The 25526-nt window shown below is 43.0% G+C and overlaps 1 protein-coding gene across 1 annotated transcript in view; it reads left to right on the top strand.

The window, feature by feature from the left end:
- Positions 1–25526, top strand: part of TENM4 (teneurin transmembrane protein 4) — a 1737111-nt gene that overhangs the window by 1061431 nt on the left and 650154 nt on the right. The window contains 1 exon segment of the mRNA XM_064365345.1: positions 362–417. The gene's annotated coding sequence lies outside the window, so the exon portion shown is untranslated.

Raw genomic sequence — 25526 nt, 5'->3', positions numbered from 1 at the left:
GACCTCGTGATCCACCCACCTCGGCCTCCCAAAGTGCTGGGATATGGTCTTTTTTTTATTTTGACATCTGTAAAAAATAAAAGTAAGTGCCCAAATGATTGGAAGGCTGAATCTTCTGTGCTGAGAGTTGGGCACCATCAGCAGGCGTCCTGCTTGACACATAACTATTGATGGTCGTGCTTAATTTATTACTGTACTTCATTTTTTAAGCAGTTATTTTGCAGCCCTTGACCACTTGCAGTTTTCCCAGTTACAAGGAATCTTAAGTAGCTTTGGTAACCAATTTTAGGCGTAAAACCTGTGATGCATTTTAGTCCAGAGATCTCAAGGAATTAATTGTGATTGTCTTCTTGTTTTGCAGATGGAAAAACTGAGAATCAGAGAGGGCTAGTGATCTCTCGGACACTTGGTCAGTAGGTAAGTGATGATGCTAAAAGTGAACCAAAAACAAGATATGCTTCTAGTCTGCACAGTATAACCCCTGCCAGACCCATTGTCCCAGGCTTGTGACTTTTCTGTGTTGTGCAATTCATGTCAGTATGGAACAAGTCAGTAAATAAGTTGAGCCGGTTTGAGGCATTTGAGTATTACTTGCACCTGTGGCTTCTGTTTGTTCCCAGTGTGGAGTTGGCATGTTTACAGGTGAGTCTGTGAAGCCCTTTTAGGCCATACCTGGCCAACATTGGGTCTTTCTCTGGGAATAGTGGGGCTCATTGAAAACTGGCCCGTGCTGCAGTTGTTGTGACACTCACTCTCGCTTCAGCAGACCCAGCTGCTTGGTACATCTAGAACGGAGAGCTCTGGATTAGTGTGGTCAAGAGTTCTGGGGCCCAGATCCCGCAATGACCTGCTCTGTGACCTTAGGCAAGCCAAATGCATGAATTCACTCATTCTGCTTGCTTTCTTTCACACTGTTTTCCCCCAGGGTATTCAGTGCCAGCCTCAGTGCTGGGCACAGAGAACAAGATAAATACGGCATAGGCTTTGCCCTTGAGGAGTTCACAACCCAATCAGTGAGTTCCTCCATGTCCCCATTATCGTCTCATATGAGAATTTCTAGCATCTGCTTTAGGGCACACAGTTTGAAGGGTACTTCGTGGTCTTTCCCACAACTCTATAAGGTAGAAGGAAGTTGTTTCTGGCGTTTTGCAAAGGAGAAAACAATGGCCGAAAGAGTGGGCCAAAGCCATACTGTGAGTGAGAGTCAGAGGTAGGCTTGAAACCCAGATTTAGTAATTCCAAAACATTTGTTTCTAATACTAGCAGACTGTTCCACCTGGTAGCTGTGGCATCTGAATGCTCATTGTTGCATTCTACCCCTTGGCAGTGAGTATAATGCTGGGGAGATCTGCACCACTCTGGTGGGTGGTGGGATGATTTTCTGCAAGAGATTCCTTTCTGCATCTAGCTGATTGTTCCAGAAAGCAGTGTTTTCTCCGCCTGAGAGTGAAGGCAGCTGTGAGCTCACAGTAAACGGAGAAGCAAGGGAAACCTGCTCCAGACCCAGGGCCGAGGCTACCAAGTGGCTGGGATTTAGCATATCAGAGAGAATCCACCGTGGGTAGAAGGAGTGACACAGCCCCCCTCAGCCCCTTCTTGTGCAGTGACCTTGCTGTAAGACTGTGGCTTTTTTACCAAAGCTTAACGATCCTGGACTCTAAAGCAAGCATGGTCGCTTCTGCTTTTGCCGAGCTGTCTTGCCTCAGGCAAGACACAGAGGATGCTGGGGATTAGAGGCTATGCTGTTTGTTTACGTGGATGACAACTCCTTGAGTATGAAGCTCTAGGGTTCCCTCAAAGTCTGGAATTTCAAAAGATACATAAATGACCTCAGGGGTCTGGCTTTTTTGTCTTACAGTATATGTGTATGTGGTGAATTGTGACCATTGTTGATGGAGATGCGCCTAGATTGCTGTGATGTACACGATACGCAGGTTTTGTGGGAATGTAACTATGCGTGTGTGCGGTATGGGATTTTGGGGGAGTGTGCGTGTGTGTTTAATCCCTAGGAGACAATTCTTACTAAAAAAAAAAAAAACACTTACGGGTGTAATTTTTCAACAAGACCTAGAAATGGGATTTTAATAAGCCTCATTAAACTCTTTGATTACTAGGGGAGACCAACCATTCTTTCATCTTTGCTCAGATCACAGCTCTCCCTTGCTCTCTTATTTGGGGTCAGACAAAAACGCCTGCTATTCATATTGGTCTCTCCAAAGCCCTTTCCCCCCATCTGCCCTCTGCAGCTCCCACTCCCACTCCAGTGCTTGTCTGATCTGTCCGCTTGAACCTCAGCACAGACAGTGCTGGTGTCTGGACTGACAGATGATAGCTGCGGGTGCTTCTGGAACCTGAGCGTCCCGGGTCTCAAGTTGTTGGAGCAGGACACTTAGGGTCTTTGTTTAGGAAGCACTCTGAGCTGGGAGAGCTGGGGCTCCTTCCTTTCCCGGAGGGTCACTTACTACTGCAGACTCACAGCAGAACTGTGTGTGTACAAACCTTTCCTTTACAGGCTGAGTTTCCCCTTGTCTTACATGGGAGGAGGTGAAGCTCTGTTGAAAGGCAAGTTTTGCCCTGGACTGCGAGCAGTCTGCCAGGTCTCCTGAGGAGAGCTGGTTCCCAGAGTGATTATCTTTCCTGAGCCAAGAGCCAGGTGCTCAGTGGCGGGAAGCGAGGTAGGCTTAGCAACAGGCTTATCAAGCCCTGCAACAAGAATGTTCATTCGTGTCAACAGGACTGGGTTTGTGCAGTTTTGTTCCTCTCTGGGCACTGTCTCAGTTCTGGGGCTGATGTGTTCTGAGCAGAAGTACCTCTGCTCCTTCTCAGAGATAATACACTCCCTGGGGTATGGGCTTCTGTCTGTGTCATCCTTGTGCATTCCACAGAAGCATCACTGGGCCGAGTGTGCAGAGGGCCAGCCAGTGTTTGCGGTGTGCATAGAAGATGCTGACTCCAGGCAGCAATCGCCCACCTGGAGTACCTGTGCTTTGTGTATTGGAACATGCCTGCATTTAAGTGCTGACTTAGCTTCTTTTTGTTTGTTTGTTTGTTTTTGTTTTTGAGACAGAGTTTTCACTGTCATCACCCAGGCTGGAGTGCAGTGGTGCAATCTTGGCTCACTGCAACCTCCACCTCCCTGGTTCAAGTGATTCTCTTGCCTCAGCCTCCCGAGTAGCTGGGATTACAGGCACCTGCCACCACGCTCAGCTAATTTTTGTAGAGACGGGGTTTCACCATGTTGGCCAGGATGGTCTCGAACTCCTGACCTCAGATGATCTGCCCACCTCAGCCTCCCAAAGTGCTAGGACTACAGGTGTGGGCCACTGTACCCGGTCCCTGATTTAGCTTCCTACTGAACCAGCCCACTTACCTTCTCTGTGAGATTGCAGTGAACCAATGTTAAGGGTGTGTCCTGCATAAGCCTATTTATTCAAGGGCTAGTAGGGGCTAAAAACCAGCCTACATTCCCCCTGCCAAGCCATGTGTCCCAGAGGGGCTACGTCTGCCCAGAAGAAGAGACCTCTTTTTCAAATTCATACAAAGTCAGTGATGGGGCTGGTAGTAGCCTTGTCTCTTTCAGCCTCAATGTCTTCATCTTTTGCATAAACAGGCTGTGGGGATGATTTGTGATTATCCTTGACGTATAACTGACACACAGAGACTGATAAATCATAGTGGTCATTAGTAGTTGTAATTGTAGCAGCAGCAGTAGTAATAGTGTCAGTAATGATGATGCCTTATTTTTGTAGTGCTTTATGTTTTGCAAGGTTCTTTTGTATTTGATTACTTCATTAGCATACATTAAAGGCAGGACTAGGATTGCTCTCTCTGGGACAAAGAGAAATATAATGTGAATTGCCTACCGTCAGCCCTGAAGGCCTGACCTGGAGCCAGCATAAGCCATCCTGGCAATGCTGTGAGGTTGGGGTATGCAAAACTGGGGATACCTGGGAAAGCCCAGAGCATCCACATTCTCCTAGAGCATGAACTTCATTCTGCCTGCCCTCCCATGCCCATTATCTACCTTGGTCCTGGAGGGCCTGCCCTATTTAGAACATTCTGCCTGGTTCCTCCCAGAAACCCCATTGGCGTGCCAGCCTCTGGTCCCTGTGGCTACAGTCATTGGCTCAGAATGGGGTCCAAACCAGGTAAGCCACTGAGCATCACAGTCCTGCCTCACAGCCTAGGTGGACATGTTACCTGGGTCTTCAAAGCCACCCAGGCAGACTCTCTAGGGGTGGGGAACAATAGCCATCTCGCATGCATTTTCCAAACACCCCTTAGTCACCGCACTTCAACTCCTCTAGCCAACAGACCTTTATGAAGCACATACCATATATATAAGACACTCTACTCTGGTGACATCTTACACATACTTTTTTCTAACTTCTTTTTTTTTTTTTAGAAACAGTGTTTTCCTCTGTCATCCAGGCTGGGGTGCAATAGTGTGATCACAGCTCACTGCAGCCTCAAACATCTGAGCTCAAGTGATCTTCCTGCCTCAGCCTCCCAAGTAGCTATGACCACAGGCACATGCCTAGCTAATTATTTTATTTTTAATAGAGATGGGGTTTCACTATGTTGCCAAGTATGAGCCACCAAGCCCATCCTCTTTTTTCTAACTTCTGTACCTATTTGCAAGATGAAATAACTAAGTTTCAAAGAAGTTAATTAACATGCCCAAGATTTCATAATTATTCAGTGGTAATGCTGGGATTTGAACTCATGTATTTAGACTAGAAAGCTTATGCACTTGACTTACATAAAGCATGTAGCACACAGTGGCTAGCAAAAAAATTGTTGTCACTCATTTGTGATAGTGTTTTCAAAATGATTATTAATAAAGTACTTACCATCCTGCATCCTAACTGCTGGTTCTGCTGTGGTCCTTTCCCATCGGACTGTGAGGTTTCTGAGGGCAGAAACTGGGAGTCCTAGCCCTTAACAGAATACATGGTTTATAGCAACTGATTGATAAATGAATGATTAACAATGTTGACAATGGCTAAATGGCTATTTGCTAGGCATAGTGTTAAGTGTCTTATATATATATTATTTTGTTTAATTCTCAAAGCAACCCTATAAGACAGATAATATCATTAAAACCATTTTCACACTAAAGAAAAGACCTTAAAGAGTTTTCAATAGCTTTCCCAGATCCCATTCCCAAGTGGCCGACCTGGGAATGGGACCCAGGTTGACTGACATGAAAGCTTGGTACTTAATGTCTCACCTAGATGTACTGGCCTCCTGCAGGGGTACCTGCATGTGTCATAGCCACATCTGATGCCTATGGTTCCTTCAGAGAATTCTTGGGAAGCTGTCACTCAAATCCAGTGCCTTCGAATGCAGGGCTATGCAAAGTTTCCATATAGAAGGAGCGAAGCTGGTGAAGGCTGGGAAGCTGTAGTCCTGTGTAAAAGACAACATATAGAGCCACTAATAGAATTAGCAAGAAAAGAGTGACTTCCCGGGGAACACACCTAATTTGTTAGACACACATGGGGGCAAAATCAGCCTCAAGAGGCACAATCTTGTGAGCTCCTTGGAGAACAGTGGGGAGATGTTTCAGTGGCATTTACTGGGGGTATTTCTTGAGTTTGGCAAGTCCACTACAGAAGACTCATTGATGGTCGAGGACAGGAGACAGGGAAGGTCTTGCTGCATTGCTCTCAAGGGAGGGCCTTTGCTTCTAGTGCCTTCCCCCAAGACCTCATGGACCAGTGACTTGTTTCATCACGTGAAGCTTCATCTTATGCAAGCTGAAGAAACGGTATGGCAGCTTCACTGCTGCAAGATAATTGACCCCTTGTGACTTCATCCAGAAGGTAGCAGGAACATGTGCTCTTAGTGAAAGTTCAGCAGCAGGGAGACACATTTGCGCTTGGAAAGAAAGGGGCTTGGAGTGACTCTGGGGACGACCTGGGCAGGACTAGGATTCTGATCCCTGACTCCTGCCAGCACCAGGGCTCAATTTGCATGAATCCAGGCTATGTTTTAAGTCCTGGGACTGCAGTGAGAAGTACTGGTGCCTTCATCTATAAAAGCTAGAACAGGAACAAGTGCTTGGGGAGACCACATATGAACACTCCTTGGCAAAGGGAGAGGTATGCTGATTAACAACACAATGACATATCAGTTAGAGTCTTCATGGACTTGTCTTTGAGTGGAACCAGGACTTTGCCCTTTTGGAGGCTGGCCCTGTACACTGGAGTGACGATACTGGGACTGGAAGCTGGACACTAAAGGCTCTTACTTCCCTCCGCCCCCCAGCAATGGTTTTTAAATCATACTCTGCAGGGCCCTGAGAGTTTAATGAAATCCTCTCTGGGCCTTCCATAGGAGATAGGCAGACAATTTTCTACTGATTCCTGGGCCTCCACCATGCAGATCCTCTTCTCCCTGTCTGCAGGATGGGCTTCCTTATTGCCAGAGTGGATATTTGGCTAGCACACACCCCCATGGCCATGCTGTTTGATTGCAGCTGATGTCTGTTCTCATTGGCAGTGTGCCAATACCACATCAGGTATTAAATGTTTTGGCTGGGCACAGTAGCTCACACCTGTAATTCCAGCACTTTGGGAGGCCTAGGTGGGTGGATCACCTGAGGTCAGGAGTTTGAGACCAGCCTGGCCAACATGGTGAAACCCTGTCTCTATTAAAAATACAAAAATTAGCCAGGCGTGGTGGTGGGTACCTGTAATCCCAGCTACTCGGGAGGCTGAGGCAGGAGAATAGCTTGCACACGAGGCAGAGTTTGCAGTGAGCTGCAATCACACTACTGCGCTCCAGCCTGGGTGACAGAGTAAGACTTGGTCTCAAAAAAAAATGTTTTGAATTTTACTCTTGTTTGCAAACCTTCTTTGGACAGAAGAAAACAGTGCTGTCCTATGCCAGCTGCATCCTAACTTAGGCACATCACACCGGTGACCAACCTTCAAGCCACTGCTTCACGGAACTAAAGCAGTTTTGCTGTCTTTGAGAAGGGTTTTATGTGCTTCCCCATCCATCCTAGAGTCACAGAGTCACCTGGTGTCACCATTCTACATGGTCATGTGGGGTTTGGCTATTTGTTTACCACCCACATGCCCCCCTGTGCCTGCTACCCCACCCAGTGCCACTGCAGCAAAAACTCTGGTTTTCTTGCAGTGGCAGATCTGAAAGCTGGAGTTGGTCTCTTCCATCCCAGCCCCAGGCATGTCTCTTTAGCAGGCAGATAGCATGCTTCATTGCCTGCCCATGGACATGGCTCCCAGATTCACTCAGCTGTGCCTTTACAAACAATCAGCTCTAAATGAGCAGGATGTGCCAGCTTTTCTGGGAGAATTCTTTATGAGTACCTACTATGTGCTTTGCATTCATTCTCTCATTTAAATGTCACAACCTTCCCTGTTTGCTATCATTCCAGTTGTACAGATGAGGGAACACAGAATAAGCAGCTTTCTGAATCATGAGTTTCCCATCAATGAAATTATCCAAACAGGACCAAGATAGTCATATGTCATGACGGTATCAGGGATTCTAGCACTGGACTATTAGATCATCTTCGGGATTACAGGATGCTAATCAGTTCTTGTTCCAGGATCTGGTGACCACAGAGATCCCCGGGTCCTGAAATGTGCAAAGTGGGGGATGGTGAGGGGAGTTCCCGGGCCACTTCCATTGTTTTCTAGAAATCATGCACTGATTTCTAGGAAAGCAGCAGAGGCCAGCTGGACACTTTCTGCCTGTGACTGGATTGATTGGAAGTCAGAAAACCCAGATTCTAGTCTAGGTTCTGCAATAAGTCTGCTATGTGACTTGGGAAATCATTTGGCCTTTCTATTCCTTTTGCTCAAAAGAAATAATGGTAACCTTAAAGAGTTGCCGTGTTTATAAAATATTACATACATATAAATCGAAAGCATTATGCCAATGAGAGTTATTAGCACATATTGTTCATCCTCCTACTGACACCTTTGATCTATAATGATTCCAAGAAGTGAGTCATGGATAAAAGCTTCTAGATTTGGAGGCTGGAAGGAGAACTGACTGAGAATGAGAGGAATAGAGCCAACCCATCATTTATAGATTAGAGAGCCTCCAAGCCTAAAGTAGAAACTGCCAGGAGCAGTGGCTCATGCATGTAATCGCAACCCTTTGGGAGGCTGAGGTGGGCGCATCACCTGAGGTCAGGAGTTCAAGACCACCTGGCCAATATGGTGAAACGCCATCTCTACTGAAAAATAAAAGTAGAAACTTACCTCTAACCTAGGCAAAGGAGAAGAAAGAATCAATAATTTATGTTTGAATTTCCTTGCCACCAAGAAAAAAAGAGAAAGCTAATGGATTACAAGTTATTCCCCTTGGTTAACGTTGAGCCTTTCTTTGTTAAGAAGTAAGTAAACACAGATAACAAGCTATTAGCTACGCAGAAAGAGGTATAGTTTGTGCAGGAATGGCAAATACATGATGTGTTAGGTTGAATTCCCCAGAACCAGACTCTATGACAAAGATTTGCACACAGAAAGTTTATTGGAGCATGCTCTTAGGATCAGCACCTGTAAGGGAGTGAGGGAAGAAAGGGAGGAGATGAGCTGCAAGACATTCAGAGCAAAAATGTCAACTGATTCCACAGGAAACTGGAGCCGGGCTGGCCTTCAGATGTCTCACATTGAGTCAAAGGGAGTTGGCCTTATTGCCCACTGCAATGACAGCTGTGGACTGCCCACAGGTGACAGCTCTCTTGGACTGAGGACCATTCCTGGAGAGAGACTCAACTGAGCTGTCAGCAGCCAACAGCAACAGTCCCTGCAGCTGGAGGAATTAGTGTCTCAGTCCTAAAGGAGGTAGTCTGGGTGGCGCCTCACAGCATTAACTATATTTGGCCTGTGGGCTGCCATTCTCTTCTTCCACTCCCCTGCAAACATCACTGTTGACACAACTCTTTACCACTGCATTCAGATGAGGTCTCAATTTTTTCAAAAACAATACTTTAGATAAACATTATCAATCAGGGAATTTGCTCATGAAAAAGAACCCTATTTATTGATGGTACACCATCAATAAATGTTATGATTGCTCTTTCAAAATCAAACAGTTGGCAACCCTTAGACAATTCCCCGTATGTCTCCTGGGACAAGATTTTCTCTAGTTTTCCTTATTATCCCCTCTCACCACACTGTATTCAAGCTTTAGCTTATTTTCCCCTTACCCTAGTAAATGCGGTTTTCCCTGTGGTTCATTTTTGTCTCTTTTTTATTGACCACACACTCCCTTGTCATTTCACCCATTCTTATTTCAACCAGCATCCCACCTTAGACACCTCTCCTTCCCTTAGTTTTATATTACCAATCACTCGCTAAATCTGCTTCATAAAAACAGCAGATTACATTCACATTAGCCAGTAAAGAAGGTGAGGCTTAGCTCTCTTAAGATGCATTTAGAAGGTGTGACATCTTGTAAGAGACAGAGCCGGGTACTGTCATGGGTCTGAAGATAAGCTGGGATTTATCGTAGGTCTGTTGGCTCCCAAAGCCTGTCTTCTTTCCTCCATACCTTTGAGATATTTGTAGGCATGACCTCTTCCTGACTCCAGGTTCCCTTTACTGAGCTTTGCCAGAGTTCCCTGTGGAATCAGCTGAGAAGTCTACATACTTTGATGTCAATCTCTGAGGTCATTGTGAATCACTGCAGAGTGATAGGAGTTATTTCACCTCAGTGGGTGAGTTGGGGACCTTTCTGCTTTCCCTGAACAGAGAGGTTATAGAGTGCTGGGCACAGCCTGGCTTTTGAGCCTAATAGCTTACCGTTTCATTTAATTCTGAAGGTGTTCCAGTGGTCAGGAGCCTTTGGGATCACAAACCCACTGTCAGGGTCAAGGGGTTGGGGATGAAACTGAAGCCAAATAATGGGCTGATTATGGCTCTTAATAAATGAGAACTGTGGTCAGTCCAGCTGGCCAAGCACCGAAAACCTAGCAGCCACACAGGGGGACCCACCTGGGTTTCTGTGCTAAATGCCTGTGCCTATATCTGTCATCCTTCTCCTTCAAGGAAGAGCTATTTGGTAAAAAGCGGTATTTTGCTTTTAGCTGAGGGCCAGTTCCATCAAAACCAAAGATCAATTAGGCAGTTGGAGGACCCACTGAGGCCCCTGTTCTGTGCCAGATGTCCAGCTAAGTATCCCACTTCTTTACCTTAAGGTGTGGGCTGATTTTTTTTTAGGGTCACTTAAGTAGCAGACATGGGTCCCACAGCTTCCTGATGCAGTGTGACTTCTGAGCTGACAGGTTGTTGATTCTGCCCTCTGCCTTTGAGACAATGTCTTTGCATAGGGAAGAATCTGGAATCCTCATGACGAGTGAAAAGGGGCTGATTTGAATCCTCACTCTTCTCTACTACAGATGTTCTATGTGAACTTAGACAGTCACTTGACCTTTCCGGTCCTCAGTGCTGCTTCAGCGTCAGTGCTGAAAATGGCTGTTATAATGTCTCAAGCGTCCTGCTTGTTGGGGAAGCAGGAGTACATTATAGGTGCTCTAAAAATGGCGCATGTTTTCCTTCCTCAACCCCAACTCGTTACTTAGTGAGCTGTCTGGAGAAATGTTTACTAGACATTCATGATCTATGGAACATGGCTGTTTCCTTAAGGAGTGCATTCAGTCTTTGTTGGATGACCCAGGGCTGGTTGGGTCCTGGGTTGTCATCTGACATGCTTTGTCACTGGACCCTAATGGGAGCAGGTTCTATACCCAATACTTTTTACCAGCCATGACTTGGAGAAGATTCCTCCTCATTTTCTGGTACTTCACCTATTCCATCTTCCTTCCTAGTGGCATGTAACCAAGAATGTCCAGAAGAGGCCATCAGGGCAGAGTGAAAGGCATCCTGCCCCATGTGCTGGCTTTATAACACCAGACCACTCTCATAACCTCTCCAAGATGTAGTCTTCTCATTCACGAAGTAGGCCAATACTACTTTCCTTGGTGGCATTCTCCAAGAATTGCATGTGATAATACACATGAAAGCACACTTTGCCACAAATATATGCCAATATAAGGATTTGTGGTTACAAATTCTATCTCCTGTGAGTATTCATTTCTTGGTCTGGCCCCTTCACCAGTAGCTCCCAACACACGTTCCTGAATGTATTTGGTCTATGCAGATAGCTTATCCAACATGCTATTTGTGGCTATCAAGTTTCCTGATGAACTTTTAAAGTTTATTTATGTGTTTGTTTTCCTCTCTAAATTCCAAGATGTTTAAGAATAAGGTCCAATCTTAATTCATCTATTTCCCAAGTATGTAATAGATGCTCCCTGTTTGAGGAAATAAATGAAGATGAAAGAAAATTAGAACTATGGGTACCTTCTTCATATCTGCTTATGTAATCCTCACAGCAGTCCTATAAAGTCGTTATTATTTCTTCTTCTATTTTTTTTGTTGCTGTTGAGATAGAATTTCACTCTTGTTCAGGCTGGAGTGCAATGGCACAACCTCGGCTCACCACAACCTCCCCCTCCTGGGTTCAATCTATTATCCTGCCTCAGCCTCCGGAGCAGCTGGGATTACAGGTGCCCACCACCACACCCAGCTAATTTTCTTAAATATTTTTAGTAGAAACGGGGTTTCACCATGTTGGCCAGGCTAGTCTCAAATTACTGACCTCAGGTGATCCACCTGCCTCGGCCTCCCAAAGTGCTGGGATTATAGGCATGAGCCACCGCACCTGGCCTATCTCCACTTCTAGAAAACAAAAATTGAGGCCAAAGGTGAAGCAACTTACCCAGAATACACAGTAACTAGTAGAGTGAGGGATGGTGGCCTTAGACTCCTGGACTCCAAAGCTAGTGCTCATCTTCTATACTGCATTTTCTCTTGCTCCTCTTCCCTTTTTTTTCACATTATTATTGTGCAAACAACATTGAAACAATAATAAAAGAAAACAGAAATACAGTCACCTTTCATAGCACCACTTCTAGCAAGTCAGCTGTTTCCATTTTTTCCCACATTCCCTATAGCCTCTTTCTTGCATATGTTTTCTGTAATAGCATTATTGAGATATAATTCACGTGCTATAAAATTTACCATTTTAAAGTGACAATTCAGTGTTTTTCTAGTCTATTCACAAAGTTGTGCAACCGTCACCACTATCTAATTTTAGAACAGTTCATCACCCCAAAAGGAAACCCCGTACCCATTAGCAGTCATTCCCCATACCCTGCTCCCCCCAGCCCTTGGCAACCACTCCACTAATCTACTTTCTCCCTCTTTATGGACTTGCCTGTTCTGAACATTTCTTATAAATGGAATCATATAAGATGTTGCCTTTGGTTTTTTCACTTAGCATAATGTTTTCAAGGTTTATCCATGTTTCAACATGAATCAATACTTGTTCCTGATACACCCACACCCATACCCACCCACACACACGCATATGCCACGTTTTGTTTATCCATTTATCAGTCGATGGGTATCAGGGTTATTTCCATTTTTAACTATTATGAGTAACGATGCTATGAACATTCATGGATAAGTTTTTGGGTGGACATGAATTTCAGTTCTTTGGGGTATATACCTAGCAGTGAGATTGCTCGGTCATATGGTAACTCTGTGATTAACATTTTTAGCAACTGCCAACCTATTTTCAAATGTAGCTGCACCATTTCACAATACCACCAGCAATGTATGACATTTCCAATTTTTTTACATCGTTTTCAATACTTTTTATGTGACTTTTTTTATTTCCTTGTGGGTTTGAAGTGGTATCTCATTGTGGCTTTGATTTAGATTTCCCTGATGATGAATGATACTCATTTTCTTATTGGCATCTTTTTCTCATCGGCTTTGGAGAAATATTTATTCAATTCCTTTGCCTATTTTTAATTTGGGTTTTATGTTGCTTATTGTTGAGTTACAAGAGGTCTTTATATATTCTGGATACAATTCTCTGATACATAATTTGCTATTTTTTTCTCTCTCATTCTGTGAGTTGTCTTTTTACTCTCTTGATACTGTTCTTTGAAGCACAAAACCTTTTCATTTTGAAAGAGTCCAGTGTATCTTTATTTTTTCTTTTGTCACTTGTGATTTTGGTGTCACATCTATGAAACCATTGCTTAATCCAAAGTCACGAAGATTTATTCCTGTGTTTTCTATTAAGTTTTATATTTTTAGATCTGCATGTGGATCTAGGATCTACTTTGAGTTAACCTTTGTATCTTGTGTGAGGTCTGGAGCAAACTTCATTCTTTTGCATGTGGATATTCAGTTATCTTGGCATCATTTACTGAAAAGACTTTCTTTCCTTATTGAATTGTGTTGGTACTCTTGTCAAAAATCAAATGAGGTTGCGGTGAGCCGAGATCGCGCCGTTGCACTCCAGTCTGGGTAACGGCAGCGAAACTCCGCCTCAAAAAAAAAAAAAAAAATCAAATGACTATAAATGTAAGAGTTTATTTCAAGACTCTAAATTTGATTCCATTGATCTATATACGTACTCATATAGTACCACACTCTTGATTACTGTAGCTTCATAGTAAATTTTGACATTGACATGTGGGGTTCCTCCAACTTTGTTCTTCTTTTTAAAGATTATGCCAGTATTCTGTGTCCCTTGTATTTCTATATAAATTTCAAGATCCACTTGTAAATTTCTACCCAAAAAAAATCAACTTGGATTTTGGTAAGGAATACATTAAATCTATAAATAAATTTGGGGATTATTTTTATCCAAACAATATTAAATCTCCCAATTCACGAACATGGGTTATCTTCCTATTTATTCAAGGCTGCTCCAATTTATTTCTAGGACATTTTATAATATTTAGTATGCAAGTCTTTTACTTCTTTTGGTAAATTTGTTCTTAAATACTTTATTATTTTGATGCTATTATAAAGGTATTGTTTTCTTGATTGCATTTTTGGATTGTTCATTGCTGTGTATAGAAATAAAATGATTGTATAGTGATCTTCTATCCTTCAAACTTGCCAAACTTGTTTATTCTAAGAGCTCTTTTGTGGATTCCCTAGGATTTTCTGTGTATAATATCTTGTCATTGGCGAGTAGAGAGAGTTTTATTTCTTCACTTCTCCAATCTGAATGTCTTTATTTTTTTTTCTTAACTAATTTTCCTGGTTACAACCTCTAATACAATATTCAAAGAAATGATGAGAGCAGACACCTTGCCTTCTTTTTCATCTTGGGGGAAAGCTTTCAGTCTTTGCCATGAAGTACATTGTTAGTTGTGAGTTTTTGTAGATGGCCTTTATCAAGTTGAGTATTTCTTCTATTTAGTTTGTGGGTTTTTTGTCATGAAAAGATGTTAGATTTTGTGAAACACTTTTTCTGTGTCTAATGACATAATCATGTGGTTTTTGTCTTTTACGGTCTTAATATCATATATTACATTGATTGGTTTTTGTATGTTAAACCGACCTTGAATTCCTTGATAAATCCCACTTGGTCATGGTGTATAGTTCTTTTTATATGTTGTTGGATTCATTTCAATGCTATCTTCTTGAACATTTTTTTATTTTTATAAGTTTATGGGAGATATTCATTTGTTATGTGTGTGTGTATGTGATGTCTTTGATTTTTTTTTTTTATCAGAATAATGCTGGTCTCATAGAAGGAGTTGTGAAGGGTTCCCTCCTTTTTGATTTCTTGTAAGAATTTATAAAGAATTTGTGTTAATCTTGCCTACATTTTGGAAAACTTTAGAAGGTGGTGATGAGAACAAGACTTATGACAGCTTACAGTTACGCCCTATCATGTGCTTGTGTCAGAAAACAAACAAACAAACAAAAACCTACAAACTGCAGAAACAACACTACACTGAAGCCTGAAAATTTCCTTATGGGCAGGGCAGTGAGTCTCTGGTCATTATGCCAGGCAGGATACTTAATAATGGGGACCCAGCCTGGGACAGAATGCTACAATTCTTGCCTGGTATTTTCTTTTCCATTTTTAAATGTTTCCACACAAATGCCATTGAAGCAAAACTTTCTCCTTCATAACAGATAAGAGATTGGCCTCTGAAACACATGCTGAACAAGACCAATGCTTACACCATTATCTCCCTTAGAATCCATCCTGTCTTCCGAGAACATCAAAATATCCACAAGTATTAATAGCTTGGCATTCAGGTTAACAAAAGAATCGAGTGTTTGTTTTTGTTGTTTTTTTAACATGTAAAAATGAGGAAAGAATGTTACTGACTGAAATTGGTTAGAACAGAGAAGCAAGAGTATGCAGTTGCACCCTGGAAGCCAGAAGTTTCTCTGTAGTAAAGATAATGATGTCAGTCCCTGAACATTTCTAAAAGAGAGAGTTTTGAATTGTGGCCATTCATTTATTCAGCAGTCACTTCATTAATTCATTAAGCAATGATATATTAAGCTCCTTTCCTGTGCCAGGCCCTGTACTGGAGTATCTGGTCACACAGAAAGGAACCCATCTGCATCTGTGCTCCTATGAGCCACCAAGTCTGATGGAGGATATTGGACTCTATACAAACAAAAATTATTCCCAAGTATGATCAAGACTATAACATAGGCATAAAGGGGGCCACAGAAATTTAGAGAGAGAAAAGATCATGGACAGACAATGTCAGAGGAAATGTGATCCACACAGAATCTTGAAAGATGTGGGAATCTGCCTAGTGGGACTGTGGGGCCGGGCCTTCCAGACCCAAGCAGAACCCGCAATTCAGTGAGAACAGAGTCTATCTGCATATTCAGAGACATACACAAGGGCTCTAAGGCACAGCGCTGAATTCAAGAGACCCCAGAGGCAAATTTTAGAGGACCTGAATGCTTTGTGAAGGAGTCTGGATTTTATCCTGGGACATTAAAGGGTTTCTTTTTTTTTTTTTTTTTGGTATATCTGATACTGTCTTTTATTGTTGCTTCTTGCATTCCCAGTTGACTCTTTCTTAGTTTCTTTCTCTGAGCTGAAATTCTACATCCATTAATGCATGTCACCACCTTTTTACTATCCTTTAGCATTTTAATCATAGTTATTTTTTTATTGCATTTTAGGTTTGGGGGTACATGTGAAGAACATGCAAGATTGTTGCATAGGTACACACATAGCAGTGTGATGTGCTGCCTTCCTCCCCATCACCTATATCTGGCATTTCTTCCCATGCTATCTCTCCCGACTCCCCACCCCCCGATGTTCCTCCCCTATTTCCCCCCAACAGACCCCAGTGTGTGATGCTCCCCTCTCTGTGTCCATGTGTTCTCATTGTTCAACACCCACCTATGAGTGAGAACATGAGGTGTCTGATTTTCTGTTCTTGTGTCAGTTTGCTGAGAATGATGGTTTCCAGGTTCATCCATGTCCATACAAAGGACACAAACTCATCATTTTTTATGGCTGCATAGTATTCCATGGTGTGTATGTGCCACATTTTCCCTGTCTAGTCTATCATCGATGGGCATCGGGGTTGGTTCCAGGTCTTTGCTATTGTAAACAGTACTGCAATGAACATTTGTGTGCATGTGTCTTTATAGTAGAACAATTTATAATCCTTTGGATATATACCCCGTAATTGGATTGCTGGGTCAAATGGAATTTTTATTTCTAGGTCCTTGAGGAATCGCCACACTGTCTTCCACAATGGTTGAACTAATTTACACTCCCACCAACAGTGTAACTAACAGTGTTCCTATTTCTCCACATCCTGTCCAGCATCTGTTGTCTCCAGATTTTTTAATGATTGCCGTTCTAACTGGCATGAGATGGTATCTCAATGTAATTTTGATTTGCATTTCTCTAATGACCAGTGATGATGAGCATTTTTTCATGTTTGTTGGCCTCATTTTTGTCTTCTTTTTTAAAGTGTCTGTTCATATCCTTTGCACACTTTTGAATGGGCTAGTTTGTTTTTTTCTTGTAAATCTGTTTTAGTTCTTTGTAGATTCTGGATATCAGCCCTTTGTCAGATAGGTAAACTGCAAAAAATTTTTTCCCATTCTGTTGGTTGCTGATTCACTCTAAAGACTGTTTCTTTTGCCGTGCAGAAGCTGTGGAGTTTGATTAGGTCCCATTTGTCTATTTTGGCTTTTGTTGCCAATGCTTTTGGTGTTTTGGTTATGAAGTCCTTGCCTATGCCTATGTCCTGAATGGTTTTGCGTAGATTTTCTTCTAGGGTTTTTATGGTGTTAGGTCTTATGTTTAAGTCTTTAATCCATCTAGAGTTAATTTTAGTGTAAGGTGTCAGAAGGGGTCCAGTTTCTGCTTTTTACACATGGCTAGCCAGTTTTCCCAACACCATTTATTAAACAGGGATCCTTTCCCCATAGTTTGCTTTTGTTGGATTTGTCAAAGATCAGATGGTTGTAGATGTATGGTATTGCCTCCGAGGCCTCTGTCCTGTTCCATTGGTCTATATCTCTGTTTTGGTACCAGCACCATTTGATTACTGTAGCCTTGTAGTATAGTTTGAAGTCCGGTAGCGTGATGCCTGCAGCTTTGTTCTTTTTGCTTACAATTGACTTGGCTATGTGGGCTCACTTTTGATTCCATATGAAGTTTAAGGTGTTTTTTTTCCAGTTCTGTGAAGAAGGTCATTGGTAGCTTGATGGGGATAACGTTGAATCTGTAAATTACTTTGGGCAGTATGGCCATTTTCACGATATTGATTCTTCCTAACCATGAACATGGAATGTTTCTCCATCTGTTTGCGTCCTCTCTTATTTCATTGAGCAGTGGTTTGTAGTTCTCCTTGAAGAGGTCCTTTATGTTCCTTGTTAGTTGTATTCCTAGATATTTTATTCTTTTGGTAGCAATTGTGAATGGCAGTTCGTTCTTGATTTGGCTCTCTTTAAGTCTGTTATTGGTGTATAGGAATGCTTGTGATTTTTGCACATTGATTTTGTATCCCAAGGCTTTCCTGAAGTTGCTTATCAGTTTCAGGAGATTTTGGGCTGAGACAATGGGGTCTTCTAAATATACAATCATGTCATCTGCAAATAGAGACAATTTGACTTCCTCCTTTCTATTTGAATACCTTTTATTTCTTTTTCTTGCCTAATTGCTCTGGCTAGAACTTCCAATATTATATTAAATAGGAGTGGTGAGAGAGGGCATCCTTGTCTAGTGCCAGATTTCAAAGGGAATGCTTCCAGTTTTTGCCCATTCAGTATAATATTGGCTGTTGGTTTGTTGTAAATAGCTTTTATTATTTTGAGATACGTTCCATCAATACCTAGTTTATTGAGGGTTTTTAGCATAAAGGCTGTTGAATTTTGTCAGAGGCCTTCTCTGCATCAATTGAGATAATCCTGTGGTTTTTGTCTGTGGTTCTGTTTATGTGGTGAGTTACATGTGTAGACTTACATATGTTGTACCAGCCTTGCATCCATGGGATGAATCCTACTTGATCATGGTGGATAAGCTTTTTGATGTGCTGTTGCAATCAGATTGCCAGGATTTTATTGAAGATTTTTGCATCTATGTTCCTCATGGATATTGGCCTGAAGTTTTCTTTTCTTGCTGAGTCTCTGCCGGGTTTGGTATCAGGATGATGTTGGTCTCATAAAATGATTTGGGAAGAATTCCCTCTTTTTGGATTGTTTAGAATAGTTTCAGAAGGAATGGTACCAGCTCCTGTTTGTATATCTGGTAGAATTCGGCTGTGAACCCATCTGGACCTGGACTTTTTTTGGGTGGTAGGCTCTTAATTCCTGCCTCAACTACTGCCCTTGTTATTGGTCTATTCAGGGTTTCGACTTCTTCCTGGTTTAGGCTTGGGAGGATGCAAATGTCCAGGAATTTATCCATTTCTTCCACGTTTACTGGTTTATGTGCATAGAGTTGTTTGTAATAATCTCTGACGATGGTTTTTATGTCTGGAATCTGTGGTGATATCCCCTTTATTGTTTTTTATTGCATCTATTTGATTATTCTCTCTTTTCTTTTTTATTAATCTGTCTAGTGGTCTGTCTATTTTGTTGATCTTTTCGAAAAACCAGCTCCTGGATTTATTGATTTTTTTGAAGGGTTTTTTGTGTCTCTGTCTCCTTCAGTTCTGCTCTGATCTTAGTTATTTCTTGTCTTCTGCTAGGTTTTCAGTTTTTTTAATCTTGCTCCTCTAGCTCTTTCAATTTTGATGATAGGGTGTCAATTTTAGATCTTTCCTTGCTTCTCATGTGGGCGTTTATTGCTATATATTTTCCTCTAGACACTGCTTTAAATGTGTCCCAGAGATTCTGGTATGTTGTGTCTTCGTTCTCATTGGTTTTGAAGAACATCTTTATTTCTGCCTTCATTTCCATTGTTTATCCAGTCAACATTCAAGAGCCAGTTGTTCAGTTTCCATGTAGCTGTGTGGTTCTGAGTTAGTTTCTGAATTCTGAATTCTAATTTGATTGCACTGTAGTCTGAAAGATTATTTGTTATGATTTCCATTCTTTTGCATTTGCTGAGGAGTGATTTACTTCCAATTATGTGGTCAGTTTTAGAGTAGGTGTGATGTGGTGCTGAGAAGAATGTATATTCTGTGGATTTGGGGTGGAGAGTTCTATTAATGTCTATTAGGTTTGCTTGGTCCAGGTCTCAGTTCAAGTCCTGTATATCCTTGTTAATTTTCTAACTTGTTGAACTGTCTAATATTGACAATGAGTGTTAAAGGGGTGTTAAAGTCTCCCACTATTATTGTGTGGGAGCCTAAGTCTCTTTGTATGTCATTAAGAACTTGCTTTATGTATCTGGGTGCTCCTGTATTAGGTGCATATACATTCAGGATCATTAGCTTTTCTTGTTGCATTGATCCTTTTACCATTATGTAGTGTCCTTCTTTGTCTCTTTTGATCTTTGTTGCTTTAAAGTCTATTTTATCAGAGACGAGAATTGCAAATCCTGCTTTTGTTTTTGCTCTCCATTTGTTTGGTAAATCTTCCCCTATCCCTTTATTTTGAACCTCTGTGTATCCTTGCATGTGAGATGGGTTTCCTGGATACAGCACACTGATGGGTTTTGGCTTTTTATCCAATTTTCCAGTCTGTATCTTTTGATAGGGGCATTTAGCCCATTTACATTTAGGGTTAATATTAAGTGTGAATTTGATCCTGCCATTTTGATGCTAGCTGGCTGTTTTGCCCATTAGTTGATGCAGTTTCTTCATTGTGTCAATGCTCTTTACCATTTGGTATGCTTTTGGAGTGGCTGGTACTGATTTTTCCTTTCTATGTTTAGTGCTTCTTTCAGGAGCTCTTGTAAAGCAGATCTGGTGGTGATGAAATCTGTGAGTAACTGCTTGTTCATAAAGGATTTTATTTCTCCTTCACTTATGAAGCTTAGTTTGGCTGGATATGAAATTCTGGGTTGAAAGTTCTTTTCTTTAAGGATGTTGAATATTGGGCCCCACTCTCTTCTGGCTTGTAGGGTTTCTGCTGAGAGATCTGCTGTGAGTCTGATGGGCTTCCCTTTGTGGTTAACCTGACCTTTCTCTCTGGCTGCCCTTAGTATTTTCTCCTTCATTTCAACCCTGGTGAATCTGATGATTATGTGCCTTGGGGTTGCTCTTCTTGAGGAATATCTTTGTGGTGTTCTCTGTATTTCCTGGACTTGAATATTGGCCTGCCTTGCTAGGTTGGGGAAGTTTTCCTGGATAATATCCTGAAGAGTATTTTCCAGCTTGGATTCATTCTCTCCGTCACATTCAGGTACACGTATCAAATGTAGATTAGGTCTTCTCATATAGTACCATATTTCTTAGAGACTTTGTTCATTCCTTTTTACCCCTTTTTCTCTAATCTTGCCTTCTCATTTTATTTCATTCAATTGATATTCGACCTTTGATATCCTTTCTTCTGCTTGGTCAATTTGGCTGTTGAAACTTGTGTATGCATCATGAAGTTCTCGTGTTGTGTTTTTCAGCTCCATCAATTCACTTACATTCCTCTCTAAGCTGTTTATTCTCGTTAGCATTTCATCAGATCTTTTTTCAAGGTTCTTAGTTTCTTTGCATTGTGTTAGAACATGTTCTTTTAGCTCAAAGAAGTTTGTTATTACCCACATTCTGAAGCCTATTTCTGTCAGTTCATCACACTCATTCTCCATCCAGCCTTGTTCCCTTGCTGGTGAGGAGTTTTGATCCCTTGTAGGAGGAGAGGCGTTCTGGTTTTGGATGTTTTCATCCTTTTTGTGCTGGTTTCTTCCCATCTTTGTGGATTTATCCACCTGTCGTCTTTGTAGTTGTTGACTTTCAGTTGGGTCTCTGAGTGGATGTCCAGTTTGTTGATGATGAAGTTATTTTTTTCTGTTTCTTAGTTTTCCTTCTAACAGTCAGGCCCCTCTGCTGTAGGACTGCTGAGGTCCACTCCAGGCCCTGCTTGCCTGGGGATCACCTACAATGGCTGCAGAACAGTAAGGATTGCTGCTGGTTTCATATTCTGCTATCTTTGTCCCAGGATACCTGCCAGATGTCAATCTGTGCTCTTCTTTATGAGGTGACTCTTTGGATATACAGGGGTCAGGGAGCTGCTTGAGGAGACAGTCTGTCCTTTATAGGAGCTCAAATGCTGAGCTGTAAGCTCTGTTGTTCATTCAGAGCTGCTGGGCAGGTACGTTTAAGTCTGCTGCAGCAGAACTCATAAATGCCTTCTTTTTCACCCAGGTGCTCTGTCCCAGGGAGTTAGGGTTTTATTGATAAGTTTCTGTCATGCTGCTGCCTTTTTTCAGGGCTGCCCTGCCCAGCAAGGAGGCAGCCTCATCACAGTCTGCCTGCAGATGCTTTGCTGAGCTGCTGTGGGCTCTGCCCAGCTGCCGTGTGAACTTTCCTGCAGTCCTGTTTATATAGGTGTAGTTAGAACTGCTTTGGCAATGGCGGCCCACCTCTGTAATGGTGGACTCTCTCTGTAATGGCGGACTGCCTCGGCAATGGCGGGCTGCCTCAGCAATGGTGGACTACCTCTGTAGCGATAGACTGCCTCGGTAATGGCAGCCACCCCCCCCCCCAGAGCTGGACCATTCTAGGTTTAGCTGTGCTTGCTGTGAAACTCTCAATCCAGAGCATTTCAGATTGCTGTTTTTCTGTGGGGGTTGGACCAGCCGAGCCTGATCACTTGGCTCCCTGCTTCAGACCCCTTTTTTTCTTTTTCAGTTGAATGGGTGACTCTGTCTCCCAGGTGTTCCAGTCACCTGTTGAAAAGGCGCCGGGATCCTTGTGATTTCCTGTGCGATGACCCACTGCTCCAGCTGAAACAGCTGCACTGAGATTCCTGGCACTTTTTGCCCAGGAATCTACTGGGCTGGCTCCCTTTTCAGTCCCCTTTTTTATCGGTTGAATGGGCGACTCTGTCTCCCAGGAACTCCAATCGCCAGCTAAAACGGTGCCCGGACCCGTGTATTTTGTGCGGACACCTGCTGCGCCAGCCAAAACAGCCATGCTGGCGACCCATGGGGCTCCTCCACCTGGGAATCTCCTGGTCTGTGGGCAATAAAAATACATCTGGAAATGTGGCATCCACTCACTCTCCATGCTTTCGCTGGGAGCTGCAATCCTGAGCTGCTCCTAATTGGCCATCTTGGATCCGTGTCGACATTAAAGGTTTTAATGGTTTGGGACCTATTTCTAGAACCCATCATGCCAGAGAGTCAGACTTGATACGGTATTTGGTGAGAAAGGCCATTGTAGCCCTTGGAGAATTGTCCTTAGATGGGATGCAGGCCTCTTGGGGATTTGTCATCAAGCATACTCTCCCTAGGGGCCTTATCTTTCCTCTATGGCCCGACAGAGGCCATTCCAGATTACCAAGATCACCAATAAAAATTTTGAATTCTGATCTTGGCTATGATTTCCAAAACTGGGGCAGATAACTATGAATTTCACTTTCTCAGTGATAAAATAAGGACATTGATGCCTACTTCCTAGGGTTGTCATGATAAGTTAAAACTAAAAAAGCATTCTCTAAAAACTTTCAAGAATCTCCACTGGTCTAAAGATACACCCATGTGTTATGAAAGTACGACTATCAATGTTGGGAGCTACACAGACCTGGGTTCAAAGCCCATCTCTCCCACTGGCTGCTTGACCATAGACAAATAAGTCAACTCTCTGATTCTCCTTGTCCTCCTCTGTGAAATAAAAATGATCATAATACCTCGCGGTGGGGGGTTGCTGAGAGGAGTAAGTATAATGATCCCTGTGCTGTTCCCGGGCATATGAAAGGTGCTAAGGAGTTGCCTTTGAGTTTGAATGTGAACGCGGGAGCTCCCAGAAGGCTGAGCTGCATCTCCTTCATCTCTATGTGCAGAGCCTAATGCCATTATTTGACACCTAAAGACAGCCCAATGTTTTTGTAGTTGAATTCATTTGCAGCTCTCAACGCTTTACTCATTCCAGGTTTCTGTCCAGTGGAAAAAAGAATTGACTGTGACCTTTTAGAAATCTAAATAAATCAATAAAGAAAAAAGATGTTAAATCATCTTATTTTATGTGTTTATTTTACCAAGTGGGCCAACCAGATATTAATTAGTTTGGGCTTCCCTAAGGGAGCAGGCAGGGCCCACAGCTCCTGCTCCCACTAACCCAGCCTGACTGTCCCAGATTTTCCAGTTGAAAGGTAGACCAGCGTCTGTTTCACATTGGGGAGTTAGAGAGTTGAACCTGGGAGAGATGTGTCCTTAATGATGTTTCATACCCAGGGGCCTCTCAAGAAAAGAGCATCAGGAGGGTTAATTGGGACAGGTGGCTACAGGAGTCATAGGCCAAAAGGCAGGGACATGGAGAGATGGGAATTATGGTCTCCTATGTGTCTCGGGGCCAGGCACGGGTGATTTCAGCAGCTGTATAGCAGGTATAGTACAATCTTTGCTCTGGCTCGCTTCAGTCCCTGTGTGGTTCCCATGTGTGGCATCTACTGCTTCTTCTGTTCCCCCTCAAATAGGAGGGGGCAAGCCAAGGGACTTACAAAGCCCAGAGCCAGGCCCTGGAACTGTGGTGCCACCTTGCTAGGCTTCCACCAACTTCACTTGCTGGGTGCCAGGCGCTGGGATGAGTGGGCTATACCTGACCCCTGGAGCCACTTGCTATGGGGAGATGGCCACAGAATGAGGAAGCCCTTTGGGAGCCCTTTGGAACCTGCAGTGAACTCTGACTTGGGAAGAGAGGGAAGGAGAGGGAAAAGCTGGGAAAACTACAGAAGAGTGGTGTCTTCAGCTATTAATAATGCTGTAACAAAACACTTGAGATTGGGTACTTTATAAAGAACAAATTTATTTCTCACAGTTCTAGAGACTAGAAGTCCAAGATCAAGATGCAACAGGTTTGATTTTTGGTGAGGGCTTGGTCTCTGCTTTCGAAATTGGCACCTTTTTACTGCCATAGCCTCTGGAGGGGAGGAACTCTGTGCCCTCAAATGGCAGAAGGGAAGGAAAGAAGGGCAACAAAAGGGGGCCTAGCTAGTTCCCTCCAGCCCTTTTATAAGGCACTAATCCACTCACAAGGGTAACCACCTCCCAAGGTCACACCTCTTAATACTGTTGTATTGAGGATTAAGTTTCAAAATGAGTTTTGGAGAGGATACATTCGAACCATAGCAAGAGGATATTTGATATGCATCTGAAAGGATGAAAAAGCTCACCAGATAGAAAAGGATGCAGAGGGAAAGTTTTCATAAGGGCCCTGAGATCTGGAAGGCCCTGGAGTCTGGAGAAATGGGGAGAGGTTCAATGGAATGGGAAAAAAGAATAGAGAGGAAGGCATGGGGACATGGGGAAGCTGGATAGGATATGAGGTAGGAAGACAGGTTCTGTCCCTGGAAGGAGTGTGGACATAACACTCTGGGTGGCAGAGAGACACATAGAGAGACCAAGTACGGTTGGCCTGCAATAGCCCTGAATCAATTCATTACATAATTAAGCTGTACTAGGTGCTAGATGAAGCTGTACTAGATGAAGCTGTACTAGATGAAGCTGCACTAGATGAAGCTGTACTAGATGCTCCCACCTTGCTGGGCTCTGGGGATCCAACAGTAAAGAAGTCAGACTTGACCCTGAGAAAGTTGACACTTCGTCTCCCTGCCTGCCTGCCTCCTTCCTTAACACCACCTTACCTGTTGCTACTCTCAGAAGATTGTAAGCTCCCAAAGGACTGTGTTACTCATCTGCCTGGAGTACTCTCTCTAAGGCCTTCTGGGAAGAAGGTGATGAGGAAACAGCTGTGAAAATGAACATACTGACACTTTAGGGAGTTCTGAGATCATCGGATTGGAAATCCTCCAGAGCTGGTGCTCAGCAAGGGAGTCCTGATTGTGGTAAACTTTCAGCTAGTAGAGACCACCCTCCACGGCCCCAATATGTGCCTGGTGTGTCTGGGATGTGCAGGCATCTGAAGGTTTAAACACCTGTGCACGTGCCTGCTCTGCGGGCCTGTGTGTCTGGGCTCAGAGGTGCACGTTAGGTGCTTCTGTGTCGTGGGCCCTGTGTGCTTATCTGAGTCTGCACACGTGCAGTGCCTGTGAGATTCCCCTTTTGGCTCTGTTGGTTTCTGGAGGATGAAGAACCCCGGCCTCACCTTGAAAACAATCCTGTTG

This window comes from Aotus nancymaae, unplaced genomic scaffold (genome assembly GCF_030222135.1).
Source record: "Aotus nancymaae isolate 86718 unplaced genomic scaffold, 86718_ANA_hifiasm-v0.15.2.pri h1tg000059l, whole genome shotgun sequence".
In the NCBI taxonomy this organism is placed as follows: Eukaryota; Metazoa; Chordata; class Mammalia; order Primates; family Aotidae; genus Aotus; species Aotus nancymaae.
The sequence above is the reverse complement of the archived record's forward strand: the minus strand, read 5'-3'. Positions and strand labels throughout refer to the sequence as shown.